The sequence below is a fragment of the Thamnophis sirtalis genome, unplaced genomic scaffold (assembly GCF_051295495.1).
Source record: "Thamnophis sirtalis isolate CommonGarterSnake01/CBP01778 unplaced genomic scaffold, rThaSir2_p1.2 scaffold_7, whole genome shotgun sequence".
NCBI classification, from domain to species: Eukaryota; Metazoa; Chordata; class Lepidosauria; order Squamata; family Natricidae; genus Thamnophis; species Thamnophis sirtalis.
In genome coordinates, this window is record NW_028261387.1 from 78,797,564 (window position 1) to 78,811,586 (window position 14,023).

General features: G+C 39.3%; 1 pseudogene; it reads left to right on the forward strand.

Moving 5' to 3' along the window:
• Positions 1 to 208: 208 nt before the first annotated feature.
• Positions 209 to 1,874, forward strand: LOC148044732 (uncharacterized; annotated as a pseudogene).
• The last annotated feature ends 12,149 nt before the right edge of the window (positions 1,875 to 14,023 follow it).

Consider the following 14,023-nt stretch of genomic DNA (forward strand, 5'->3'; position numbering starts at 1 on the left):
AGATAATATCTTGAATGGAAAAGTCAAAGAGGGAAAGGAATATATCAGGAGAGTCCGCAAAATATTAAAATCAAAGCTGAATGCTGGTAACATAATTAAAGCCATTAATACAAGGGCAGTTCCAGTGATACGCTACTCAGCTGGAATCATCAACTGGACTCTGGTTGAACTGGAAAACTTGGACCAGAAAACACACAAACTTTTGAATATGTACCATGCTTTACATCCACGAAGTGACATTGACAGGTTGTACCTGTCAAGAAAAATAGGTGGCAGGGGGCTATTGTAAATCCATCAAACTGTAGAAGAAGAAAAATGAAGTTTGAATGTGAACCAAACTAAAGAAAAATTGCTGCAGGCTTTGAAAATGGAGAACAGCATAAAAACAACAGAAACAAAGACAGAATATAAGGAAAAACAGCTGGATGACAGATTAAATAGATGGAAAACTAAAGCTTTGCATGGACAACACCTGAAAAACATTGAAGGAAAATATTATGACACATGGCTTAAGATGGGAACTATCAAGAAAGAAACGGAAGGTTTAATACTAGCTCAAGAACAAGCACTACAAACTAACGCCATGAAAGCGAAGATACAAAAATCCACTGACAACCCAAACAGCCGACTTTGCAATAACAAAGTCGAAATTGTTTCACATTTAATATGTGAATGCAGCAAAATCGCACAAACTGATTACAAAAGTAGACATGACTGAGTTGCTAAATTAATCCACAGGGCATTATGTAAAAAATATGATTTACCTGTATCCAGAAAGTCAGGGAACATAAAGTGGAAAAAGTTATTGAAAATGAGAAGGTGAAGATCTAGTGTGACTTTTGAATACAAACAGATTGTCATTTGGAGCAAAACACGGCAGATATCACAGTTGTAGAGGGCCAAAGTGTACAGTTTATTGATATCACTGTTCCTGGAGATGCCAGAGTTGAAGAAAAAGAACTAGAAAAAATCACGAAATATCGTGACCTGGCCATCGAAACTACACAGCTATGGATGAAGCATGTAACAGTGATACCCATTGTCATTGGGACACTTGGCAACATGTCCAAGAATTTTACAAGATACATCAGCAAATTGCAGCTTCCTGCAATAACACCAGAGGAACTGCAAAAAACTATACTTCTCAGAACATTCTATATTTTAAGAAGGTACTTGGTTGATACCTAGGATGCTGGCAGCAAACTGTATCAATCATTAGCACCAGTCACTGGTATTTGTAATGCATTTTTGAATGTTCAGTTGGCTGAGTTTTATGTTTAATGAATAAAGTATATATTAATCATCATCATTCATCATCATCATCATCATCTTGATACAATATAGCAGTTATGTAATCCTTGAATTATGACTGGTCACTCAGAAAAACTCTGTTCTCTATTACCTTATTTATTTGCAACATCAAATGGTGTAAGGGAGGAAAATATAGAACAGTGTTTTTCAAACTTGGCAACTTTAAGGTGTATGGACTTCAACTCCCAGAATTCCCCAGCCAAAATACTGACTGGGGAATTCTGGGACTTGAACTCCACATACCTTAAAGTTACCAGGTTTAAAAAATGTTGTTTTAGAATAGCTGGTGGGCAGATATGAAAGACTTGGGAAGGCTGGAGGAATAATGGAAGAAATGTTACACAACCAAGAAGTAAGACTGAGATAATTCAACCCAGGAAGAAAGATTTAAAAATGTTCCAAGAAACTCAGCCTTAATGAAACACATTAATAAAATAAAGTTGGAAAGTCTTATTGCAATTGCAATTGTATTTACCCCTAATACTACCAGTAGCAGGAAAGATCTCTTACTGAATTTTGTATAATTCTTTTTTCTTAGTCTTGCCCAGCTGAGTGGGGTTTGACAGGGGAGATAGCTTGTAAACACTGGGTAGAGCTAGAAGTAAGAAATGGGCAGACACTGAACAAAACTAGATTGAATAGATGGAATTTAATTGCAAGTGATTTAATTAATTAATGTAATTATAGTTAATATGCTTACTGTCCAATTTTGGGTCACATTAAAAAATACAGTTTGACAGCAAGTTTTTGAAAGGATATTGCTAAGAGAAGAAATTAATATTGTGTTCAACTGGAAGGCTCATCTGCACCTCTTTCTTTCCCTAATGAATTGTTTTTGCTGGATAAGGAAAAGATAAAAGAATGGGAGGACAGCCTAAGGAAGTTACAAGCAGGTAATGGTAACATGATTAATTGAAAATGATATGCATATCAATAAAAGGGAATATACCGTATTTTTTGGGGTATAAGATGCTCCGGAGTATAAGATTCACCAAGATTTTGAAGAGGCAAATTTTTAAAAAAAGAGGTTTTGCACTCTGCAGATCTCCCAAAAAAATGGCCCATTTTTCGTGAAAATGGCAATACTTTTTTCCAGCAGTGCTCCAGGCATGTCTACAGCCACCTCATGTCCCCCTCAAAAATGATATCTCCAGTCCTAGTCAAGCATTGGTTCTCTTGATTACCATGCATATCTCCTTATTAGTGATATGAACCTGATTAGTGATTGGCACTGTATTCAATTTTTTTGTTGTGAAGTCATGTCCGACCCATTGCGACCCCATGGACAACGTTGCTCCAGACCTTCCTGTACCATCCTCTGGAGCCCACTTAAGCTCATGCCTACTGCTTCAGTGACTCCATTCAGCCGCCTGATGGGATTTAAATATTTTAACAACCGGTTCTCTGCCCTAATGACTTTTTCCAACAAACATTCACCAAACTGCTCAGGAAGTTAACAACCGGTTCTCCTGAGGTGGTGTGAACTGGCTGAATCTCATCACTGATCCAGCCACCTCATTTTCTGTCATCCCTTTCTTCTTTTGCCCTCAATCTTTCCCAGCATTAGGCTCTTGTTCAGTGAGTCCTTCATTCTCACTTAATGGCCAAAGTATTTGAGTTTCATCTTCAGGATCTGGCCTTCTAAAGAGGGTTGATCTCCTCTAGGACTGTCTGGTTTGATCGTCTTGCAGTCCAAGGGACTCGCAGGAGTCTTTTCCAGCACCTATATTCTATAGATCACTATAATCAAACACAAAGGAAGAGATTTGGCAACTAGCTTGGAGTCATTATCTTCTATAAAGAACTTTTGCTTTTTCTTTCAACCAAGGAAATTATACAAGGGATCTAATCCATGGATACACTGTTGTCATCAAAAATGCACATCAGCATACCTTAACAAAAATAAAATAAATCTCGAAACTTTAATATTCCCTGCTCTTGTCCCTAAATAGGCCCCTTTGGAAAACTATTTTATTGTTTCTCATTAAATTAGAATTGTGCTGAGATGCCAGTCTCTGCCATTTCATATTATTATTATTAATGCAGGAAAAAATGGCTACATATTCAGCATTTCCCCAGTTAAAGCTAAAACAAAAGAAAAATCCAATTTGTGGTGTTTATCTTTGGGTTTATTTTCCTTTTCATCACTCAAGGTGGTTTTATGTTTAAATTAAGTTTCTTGCTTTTTCCTATTTCAAATCTGTATTTAAAAATAGCAATATCTTCTAGTGTCAATTAATTTTTTATTAATTTTTGTGTCTTTTTATTGCTTTTTTAAATGAACATATGCTTGCTAACAAAAGATTCTCAGAACTATGCATATATAAATTTGTGCATTTTTCCCCTTTTACCTTTGAAACAAAATGGTTTTTGGGTACCTATGATGAAGTAAAGAGTTTTGTTTTTCTGATGACCATTATTCTGTACATAATATTTTGCCAGGAAAGTCATATTGAAATAAAGGGAAGGGATTTTTTTGATTATTTTAATTAGTTTGATATTCTATAAAATTCCATATTCCTATTTTTTGGCCAAAAATATCAGCTAAAACTCCCATGGAATTAGAAAATAAAGACCTGATGATCTGCCTATACATAACAGATTTAAAGATTTACATACTCTTACTTACAACTGTCCCTCAAGATAGTTCCTATTTAATTTATATGCTATGTGTCCATTAATATCTTTAAGACAAATCTGTATGCTACTAAAACTCTCATTGACATGTCTTTTAATTTGGCAAAAAGCACAGGGCAACAATTTTGGAATTAAGGCATCTCAACTTATAGAATGCACCAGAAGTGGTATTCAGCAGTTCTGAAGAACCTGTAGCAGAAGTTTTGAGTAGTTTGGAGAACTGGTAAATACTACCTCTGTTCCCCTCTATTCTCTGCCTGATCGGGAGGAAATGGAGACTTTGCAGTAACTTTCCCCTGAAGTGGGGAGAGAATTTAGATTGTATAGTATCCTTCCCCTGGAGTAAGGTGGGAATGAAGATTTTACAGTATCTTTTCCCTGCCATGCCCACCAAGTCACGCCCACAGAACCGGTAGTAAAATAATTTGAATCCCACCACTGGGATTTAAATTTCCTATGACTCCCAAGGGAGTGAAATTTGTAGAAGTTGTGACTGATTCAGTGCAACTGGCTGCTGCTGAAGTTCATGTGATGTTAATTTCAATGTTCTGTGACATTTTCCCAGCCAATCTCACAATCCCACCCAGCAGTGGCTATTTATCTGCCTGCTGGGCAGGGCAGGGAAGAGGAGAGGAGGGAGGGGAAGGGAGTGGGGGGAAAGCTGGCAGAAATTGGAAGTTGCTCCTGCCTCACTGCTTTTCTGTCCACTTTGGCCATTGTTTTTCTCTATTTAGGTAAGGCAATATCTCTGAAAATATGACCCAGTGGAGCACAGGTTGTCCAGTTATATCCAAAAGTGGCACGATATCAATTGTAAAACAAGAATACCCAGTTATCCCAACTCCCAATAAAATCTCAATCAGAATCAGAATAGAGCTGGAAGGGACATTTGAGGTCTTCTAGTCAAACCCCTGCTCAAGAAGGAGACCCTATACCAGTGATGGCGAACCTATGACACGCGTGTCAGTGCTGACACGCGTAGCCATTTGGGGTGACACACACAGGATTTCATGCGATTCATCCTCGGCTCCTGCACGGCCGCCGAGGATGAAAGAATCTGTGCTGGAGGAACGGGGGGGCGGGATGTGTGATCTCCCCCGCCCACACTCACTTACTGTATCGCCGCCGCCCCTTTCTGAGCGCAGGGGCTGCTGGTAAGGCGTGCGTGCCGTGCGCACACACGTCATCAGCGCGGCGAGGGAGGACCCGCAGGAGAGGAGCGCGGGAACAGTGCGCTGTTTATTTATGAAAGGCTCTACAAATTTAAACTCTGCAAGTTTTAGCGTTGCTCACTCCATAGCTCAGCATGCAAAAGCGCTTAATGAGGGAGAATTTATTAAAGAAACTCTCCTAAGATGTGCGCCAGTTCTATTTCACAATATGCAGAATAAAGATGCAATTATTAAGAGAATATCTGAGTTCTCTTGGGGCGGGCTGGAGCGGCATGTTGATGAGGACGTGGAGCTGGAAGCAGCCGACTCCACAGCCCTGGTTCACGGCACCCCAAACAAGTTCAATAATATCAAGGGCAACATACGAAATCGACTGATGAACAAAGAAGTTACTAAGCAGGTATGTTAAATAATTTGTTTTTGGTTTATTAAATACAATTATACATTTTTGTAGTTTAAACTATAAATTGCGCAAAATTATGTTTTTGTCGAAGTGACACACAACGCGAGTTATGCTCGATTTTTTGCCGATTTTTGACACACCACGCCAAAAAGGTTGCCCATCACTGCCCTATACCATTTCAGACAAGTGACTATCCAGTCTCTTCTTAAAAACAGCTAAGAAATCAGGTTGACTTGGGAGTAAAGCTGCAGGAGGACGTGAATGGCCCCTCCCATACAAAATAAAAGAGGAGCGAAAAGGGAGTGGGCTTTTTCAGGAAACAATTTGTTCGTTCGTTCATTTCAGGAGTGTGAAGATCTATCCGTGAATCTCAGAGACTCTGTGCCCAGTCTTTCCTTGCAGAGCACTGCATTTGGAAAATATTTACATGGCAGCTTTCCAAGCTAGATAAGGTCTGTGGTTATAAATTCACCTTTGAAGGACTGTTTACCAGGCCTTTGCTGAATATGAATGAGCCGAATTCACATTAGTTTAATAAATGGGGTTTTGTCGGGACCAGGAATCTGCCTTATGCTTTTGGGAGAAGCCTAGATCAGAACAAATTTCATTGTTTTTATTCTTGGTTTTTGGGTGCCCAGAGTTTGGTTTAAGGAGGGTAGTCATTAAAATGTTTTAAACAAGCATATAATCTAGGCCAAAGCATGGTAGAATGTTTGAATGGGAGGTTCAAGTCCAGCTTTTATCACCTTCTATCAAAGGTGGGTTCCTACCAGTTCGCACCTATTCGGTAGAACCGGTTCGTCAAATCTACTGAACCAGTTAGAAGAGGTTCCACCAGTGGACCCGGAAAGCAGGCCACACCTACAGAAGAGATTCCAAATTATTTTGAAACCCACCACTAGTCCTTGGATATGATTATTCTACACTATTATGCTCATATTTATAAAACTCAGTGCCTCTGTGAAAGATAAGGATGACTACTGCATTTGTGGTGCAATCAAAACATTGTGTGTGTTGAAGTTGTTTTAACGCAAACCAAAGATGCCTTTTAAAAAACAAGTTTACATCATATTCTTATGCATGCCAGTGCTGTTTGTGAGGTAATTTAAGGTGGTTCTGACAAGTGTCGTCGGCATCTTCATATCCGGTCACATGGGCAGCAAGCCACTTCCATCCGGTCACATGGGCAGCAAGCCACTCCCACAAAGGAGGCCACACCCACAGAGTAGGTTCGAACAATTTTTGAAACCCATCACTGCCTTCAGTAGTAAGTAATAGGAAACGACACTGCTAAATATATTGAAGAGATGCTGGCTGACTGAGTCCAAAATAGCACTATAGCACTTAGACTTATATACCACTTCACAGTGTTTTACAGTCCTCGCTTTGTGTTTACCAAGTCAGCATATTACCCCCAACAATCTGGGTCCTCATTTTACCAACTTTGGAAGGATGGAAGGCTGAGTCAACTGAGACGATCAGGTTCGAACTGCTGGCAGTCAGCAGAATTGCCTGCAATACTGCATTCTAACCACTTGTGCCACCATGGCTCTCCATCAAAACCTTCAAAAATCATTTTCTTCCCTTGTGAAAAAGGCTGTTCTTGAGGTGGGAAAAATATCTTGTCTTATGGAGAGATCAAATATGTGCTATTTCTTCATTATTGCTCTGAAAACATTCAGTCTCCTACTCCTAAATATCATTGCATTTATAAAAGAGGGCAAGAAAGAAAAAAAGGAAAAAGAAAAACCGTTTTTTAAAACAACAACAACAACAACAGCAAGAAGAGTATTTTCCCTAGCTGATTTTAACAACTTTTTCCAAACCATTATTGTCTTTGCCCAAATATCTGTGAAAGTTTTATGATTGGAAAGTATTTCCCTTTATTATGCTCCACTGCATAATTTGTATTAAATTATGTTTTTAATCAGCATTTCCTTTTCGTATTGGAAGGAAAAAAATAACATTAAAATATATATGATGGATTATAATACTTTTAATTTACAAGAAAACTAAAAATAAAAATCATTTTATTGCTTGGCTTCTCTCCGGCAAGGTTTTTGAAAACCAATGGCTAGAAAATATTGTTGGTGCTCACATCACACTTCATCTAATTATACTTAAGCATATCCAAAGGATTGCTGGGGCTCATGGAGAGAGATAATCAAATCACAGCCATTCAGAATAAAATAGACACTCAACAGGGGGTTGCTGAAATAGCAATTTAAATGAAACAGTTTAGCGATGAGCGATGTAAGTTCTTGGATGGCCAACACAGGTTCAAGTATCTGAATATTCAAAGATTTCTTCTAAAGCACTACGCCAATGTTTCTAGCCAGCAAATGCAGTTGCTTGAGTAGGTCTTTGAATCTTCACATTCTTTCATTGGAAAGAAATAAAAGAAATCGACGCCTTGAGGTGGAATCTGATTAAAGACCTATTGTGATTCTGTCAAATCACAGAAAGACTGTGATGGTGAACCTATGGCTCCTGTGCCAGAAGTGGCATGCGGAGCCATATATGCTGGCAAGCCAGCTGTTAGCTCTGGCATGGATGCGTGTGCCGGTCAGCTGATTTTTTTGCCCTTCAGGAGGGACATGGGGGCCTTTTTTTCACCCTCTCAAGGCTTCAGGAAAGCCTCCAGAAGTTGGGAAGGGCAAAAAACAGCCCCAAAGGCCCAACCGGAAGTTCAGAAATGATCTGTTTTTGGCTTCAGGAGGTACTCTGGGGGGCCAGGAAGGCCTTTTTCTCTCTCCCCAGACTTCAGGAAAGTCCCAGGGACCTGGGGAGGGGTCATGCATACATGCAGAGGGAGGGTGTTACGTGCATGTATGCGAAGGGGGGCGGGGAAGATTGAATTAGTGTGTGCACATGTGCAATTTTGGCATACCCTAAGAAAAAGTTTTGCCATCACTGCCCTAGGAAGTTTAGGAAATAATGCAAAGGTGAGTTCCTTATAATATTCTCTGCCATGACACCTGTGCTCTGGAACATCATGCTACTAGAGGTGAGCTCTGACTCCCTCCTTTTGGCCTTCTGGGAGGACCTTAAAACATGGTTCTGACAGGTGGCTTGGGGCCCCAAAGGGGGCACTCTATGCTGGAGGTGGGTGGTGGAGTAATAGAGATCATCCCATCTTCATATTGCTTATAGCACTACACTAGCACTCGGACTTATATACCGCTTCATAGTTCTTTTACAGCCCTCTCTAAGTGGTTTACAGAATCAACCTATTGCCTCCAGCAATCTGAGTCCTCATTTTACCCACCTCGGAAGGATGGAAGGCTGAGTCAACCTTGAGCCGGTGAGATTTGAACTGCCGAACTGCAGCTAGCAGTCAGTTGAAGAAGCCTGCAGTACTGCACTCTAACCATTGTGCCACCTCGGCTCCTTATAGTCTTGGTTTTAACCTTTTATTTAAGTGTTGTGGATTTTAATGCTTTTAATACTTTTTAATTTATCCTTTTACACTATCATAAACTGTCCAGAGTCAGTCTGAATAGTGTGATAAGTGATAGATAAATTAAATAAATAAACATAGAAACCTGGGAGCTATATATGGGTCCTTTTTAGACACATGTCCTAAAATTCCAGAATCTCAACATTGTTTAAAAGATCTTTAAAAAAACATATAAACGTATGTATGTATGTATGTATGTATGTATGTATGTATGTATGTATGTATGTATGTATGTATGTATGTATGTATTTTGTGTCACAACCCTTGGTATGCCCAAAGTTCAAATCCCAGTAAGGGTATGGCTAGCTGATGAGAGCTAAATAGCTTGAAATAGATCTATACTAGTCTCCCTTTATTTATTTATCAGCACAACTGCAACACACACACACACACACACACACACACACACACACACACACACACACACACACACACACACTGAAAATACATTTTCTGTTCATATATTTCAAGCTGTTCCTGTAAGTTCAGCACCTTTCATGGATTCTCCCTGTGGTGAGTTACCAAGCAATTTCCTGAAGAAGATTCAGAATCTTGTAAGTCTGCAACATTTACACCTTTTCTGGGAGAAAAAAACCCAGCTGCATTTAACTGGGACAAGTTTTATATTCCTGTCCTGGCCGAGTTGTGATATATAGTGATATATAGGCTGTGTACCTTCTCTTTTTGGATCAATATGATATATGAATAGCCATTTCCAGTTTCCATTCTTCCTTCATTATTATGGCCTCTTACTGAGACATAAGTTCAATCTTTTGCTGGCCATAAGTTCAATATTATTTTGGTCTCTTACTTGAGACATAAGTTCAATCTTCTACTGGCTATTTATACCAATAAATGGCAAATCCATTTATCGGTATAAAACCTGAAGTTCATACCAGTGCTGCATGACATATTGGTTTCTCCTATAGACCAGTTGTCTATTAGAGATACACAAATTTATGTGGTTTCATGAAATAGCCCCCTTTTCTATGTATACCTGGTATAGTCTATTTTTAGGTAAAAATACACTTGTTTCTAACTATTAAGACTATAGATATTTAAAAGGATTTTTGGGGGCTTTGTTGAAGCACAGCACTTCTTTGCTCTTCTTACCAGTCTGGGAAAAAAAGTGCTTCACAAGATCCAATAACTTTAGTGAGTGGATTCCTTATAGTAGAGGCATTATTACTATTTTTGCTTCTCAGGTTTTTTTTCCCCTGAAAAGCCTGAAAAAGATCAAGGTGTTCTAACAAGTATCAGGAAGATTTGCTGTGAGGTCTATTTAATTTTTCAAAATTTGCACAGACCTAGCAGCTGTATACTGAGACACACTTCTTTGCCACCAAGAGGGACAGTTTTGCTATTATTTAGAATATATATGATATATCCCACATTATCTATCTATCATTACCTGTCTGTCTGTCCATCTGTCCATCTGTCCATCCGTCCATCCATCCATCCATCCATCCATCCATCCATCCATCCATCCATCCATCATCTATCCATCCATCATTTGTCTATCTAGCAATAGCACATAGACTTATATATCACTTCACAGTGCTTTACAGCCCTCTCCAAACCGCTGGCAGCTGGTGATCAGCAGATGTAGCCTGCAGTACTGCAGTCTAACCACTGTGCCACCGTGGCTCTGTGTATCTCTTTTCTAATGTTACGTTGATTCAGGTTGACCTAGCCTTCCATCCTTCCAAGGTGGGTAAAATGAGGACCCAGATTGTTGGGTGCAATATGTTGATTCTGTAAACCGCTCAAAGTGGGCTGTAAAAGCCCTAGGAAACAGTATATAAGTGCTATTGCGATTGCTACATGATTTCATTGCAACTTTGGGAAGTGTGCAGTATTAAAATAATTGAAAACATTATGAATGAAGGTAAATATGTATGTCCCAGGATAATGTTGCCAGATCCAATCTGGATCAGTCACCTGAGATTCCAGATTCGTGCTGCAGTTCATCCTCAGGGAGCTTCTCTCTACCAGAACATTGAGTCTGCCCATATCCATGTTCATTGCATCCGTGATGTTGTCTAACTATTATTGCTAGCAGAAAAGAATGATCATGCATATTCTGCAAAGGGGCCCACTACATTCCTTAGCCCAAGTCCTGGGGGAAGAGCCAGGCTTTCAAAACTTGCTTAAACAAAATCATGGCAGGCACTGTTTGATTCTAGGGATGGTTTTCCAGAAGGCTGGTACTTTGACAGAGAAGGTTTGCCTCCTGGATTCCATCAGGTAGTACTGTTTAATCAATGAGACACAAAGCATGCAAACTCTGTCCGATTGTATAGGATGGGCAGTGACAGCATGTGTAGAGATCTGTGAGAATAACTTTGGATGACAGGAGGAAGAGCCACAGCCTAGACAACATCACACAAAAGATATTTCAGATATCCCATAGATAAAAGGAACATTGGGAGCATCTCCAAAAGAGGCCTCCCTAATTTTCTGGAAAGTAAAAGAAAGGGAGGGGAGAAATACTTCCAGACTTGCAAGATTCTGACACAGTAATCTTAAAATAAAAGTAATATTATTCATGCTTTTTGCTTCTTGTCTGTGTTCTGACCTAGGCTTCCCCAGTAGCAAGAAGGTGAGTCCTCATCCCAATAAACCCCCTTTATTTAATTTACAGTGAATTCCTCTCCAGCAAAATCCCGGCCCATAGTCTTTCAAGATATTCACAATTACCAACCTTTATCATGCTTGGAGAGTAGCCAGGCCGATATCTTCCAGACATCGCAATCCTTGGCAAGAATGCAGGAATGAACTATTTGTCTCCTGCAAACACCCCTCCCCTTTTGTTACTCTTTCATTCCCTATGGGAGGGGCCATTCACCATCTACCTGTGGCCTTACTCCCAAGTCGACCCTTGTTCCTTAGCTTTTCCATTTGTCTAGCAACTCTGTGCTTGTGCACACTGGGAACAGGCTCCAGCTCTTCGTCTGCCTTATTTATATCTGACTCCGAAGGCAGCTGATAAGTGTTAGACGGCCCTGGCCCCATCCCTGAATCTGATGTAGAGCACTCGTCAGAGCCTTCCCCAGACTCCAGGACTGGCCCATGTTCCTCCCCAAACTTCTCACTGTCCAAATCTTCTGCCAGCTCTGCTGGCCGCTGGCAGGCCACAACAGTCTGGACTATCTTGAAGGGCTACCAATATGTGGTTGATGGTTCTCCAGATAACCAGTACCTATGGCATGGTATCACTTCTTTAGCATCAATATTATAACTATAGGCTGATCCTATGGATTTTTCCAGTTTTACATTCAAGCCACTCTGGGTCTATCCAGATTCAACAGTATACAAATTTAACAAAAAAGGAAACACAAACTTTATGTATCTGTCCATCCATCTATTTCAGGCACAAGCAACCTTCACTCCAAAGGTTAGAACTGTCACAAATCAATCGCATTTTGGTGGGTAGTGGCCAAGGCCGTGGCTGCTGTGTGGGTGCTGGTGCTGGTGGTGGGCATCTCCAAGGATCTGGTGCTCAGCAGCTTCGCCTACATTGACATGGTGAGGACTGGAATGTGCACAAGTGGGCGGGACAGGTACTCACATGGCTTGGCGCCTTCGGGATACCGATCAGTTGGTGAGTGGTGCTCTGCCTGTCCGGGGGGTGGGTGTGTTGTCCTCTGGGCTTATTTGTGGGGGAGGGAGTATTTTCATCTATCTATCTATCTATCTATCTATCTATCTATCTATCTATCTATCTATCTATCTATCTATCTATCTACCTACCTACCTACCTACCTACCTACCTACCTACCTACCTACCTACCTACCTATCTATCTATCTATCTATCTATCTATCTATCTATCTATCTTCTGGGGTTGCATTATTTTACAAAAGCTTTATCTTTTATGTTGCATAAACAATTATTTTGGGTGGTAGATGAAATACTTCTGGTTTTATGTCATTATCCCCGCCCACTTTCTATCTGAAATGAATGTGTGTTATCTAACTAAAGTTTGGAGAGTACTACAATCTGCCAGATGTATAGTATCCTAAGACCGGAGGATGGCTTGTGATGCAGAGAAGAATCCAACAATGTAAAGGCAAAGGAAGGATGCATTTATAGAATAGGATTACTTAAATCTTGCTTAAAAATAATTTGCAAATCGTTTGCACCCAAGAAAAATACTTTTCTTTCTTTATAAATTTGTGACGTCTTTCCAATTTAGATTTGCTACTCAGGAATCTTTTGACTGGAATATAGGTTCTGAATCTTAAAGTCAGCTCTTGAAGCTAGAAAATGTACAACTGAGCTTGAATCTGGCTTTAAAGAGTATTTTAAAATATCTCTGATAGTATATATTTAGTTGCTGATAAAACACCATTTTAGATGTAAATATTTGTACAAACCAAATATTTGACAACATCCAAGCGGATATTGAAAACAATAAAAATCAATGCAGTGTACTATTTTAACAAACAAAACAGAAATAATACATCTCCAAAAAAAAAGAAAAAAAACCTGAATAAATAAATCCAGAGAGATAAACTATAAAAAACCTAGGTAACATAGCCATGTTTATCTGACTCTAAACAATATTAAAAGTGGAACAAAATATATATTAAGTCCAGACCAATTTTTTCTTTCTGTTTGACTTCATCTCAGTCAAGAAGGGCCAAGAACAAAAGGTGAATGGGAATGAATGTTAAAGGAACATTTTTCATGATCAGGAAAGTCTACAAATAATGTAAGCAAATTATTAATAAGTAAATTATTAATAAGTAAATTGAGGGGAAGAAAAAGAACATATGATTTGAAATCTATTTCTTCCTCAAAAGGAAGCATAATTAAGGACGTTTTCCTTCTACTATCCAAATTTTATCCTTCAAAATTAACTGGTCCATGTGGCTTTCTCTGCAAGGCTAAGTTACCATTTTATTACCAGAAAAAGAAGAGAAGAGAAACTCAAATATGTTTGCAGGGTTTGTGAATGGTTTATTTTAAAGTAGGGAAAAATAATCTCAAAATTCCATTTGTCCTCTCCTGATTTATAGAATTCTTTATAGAAATA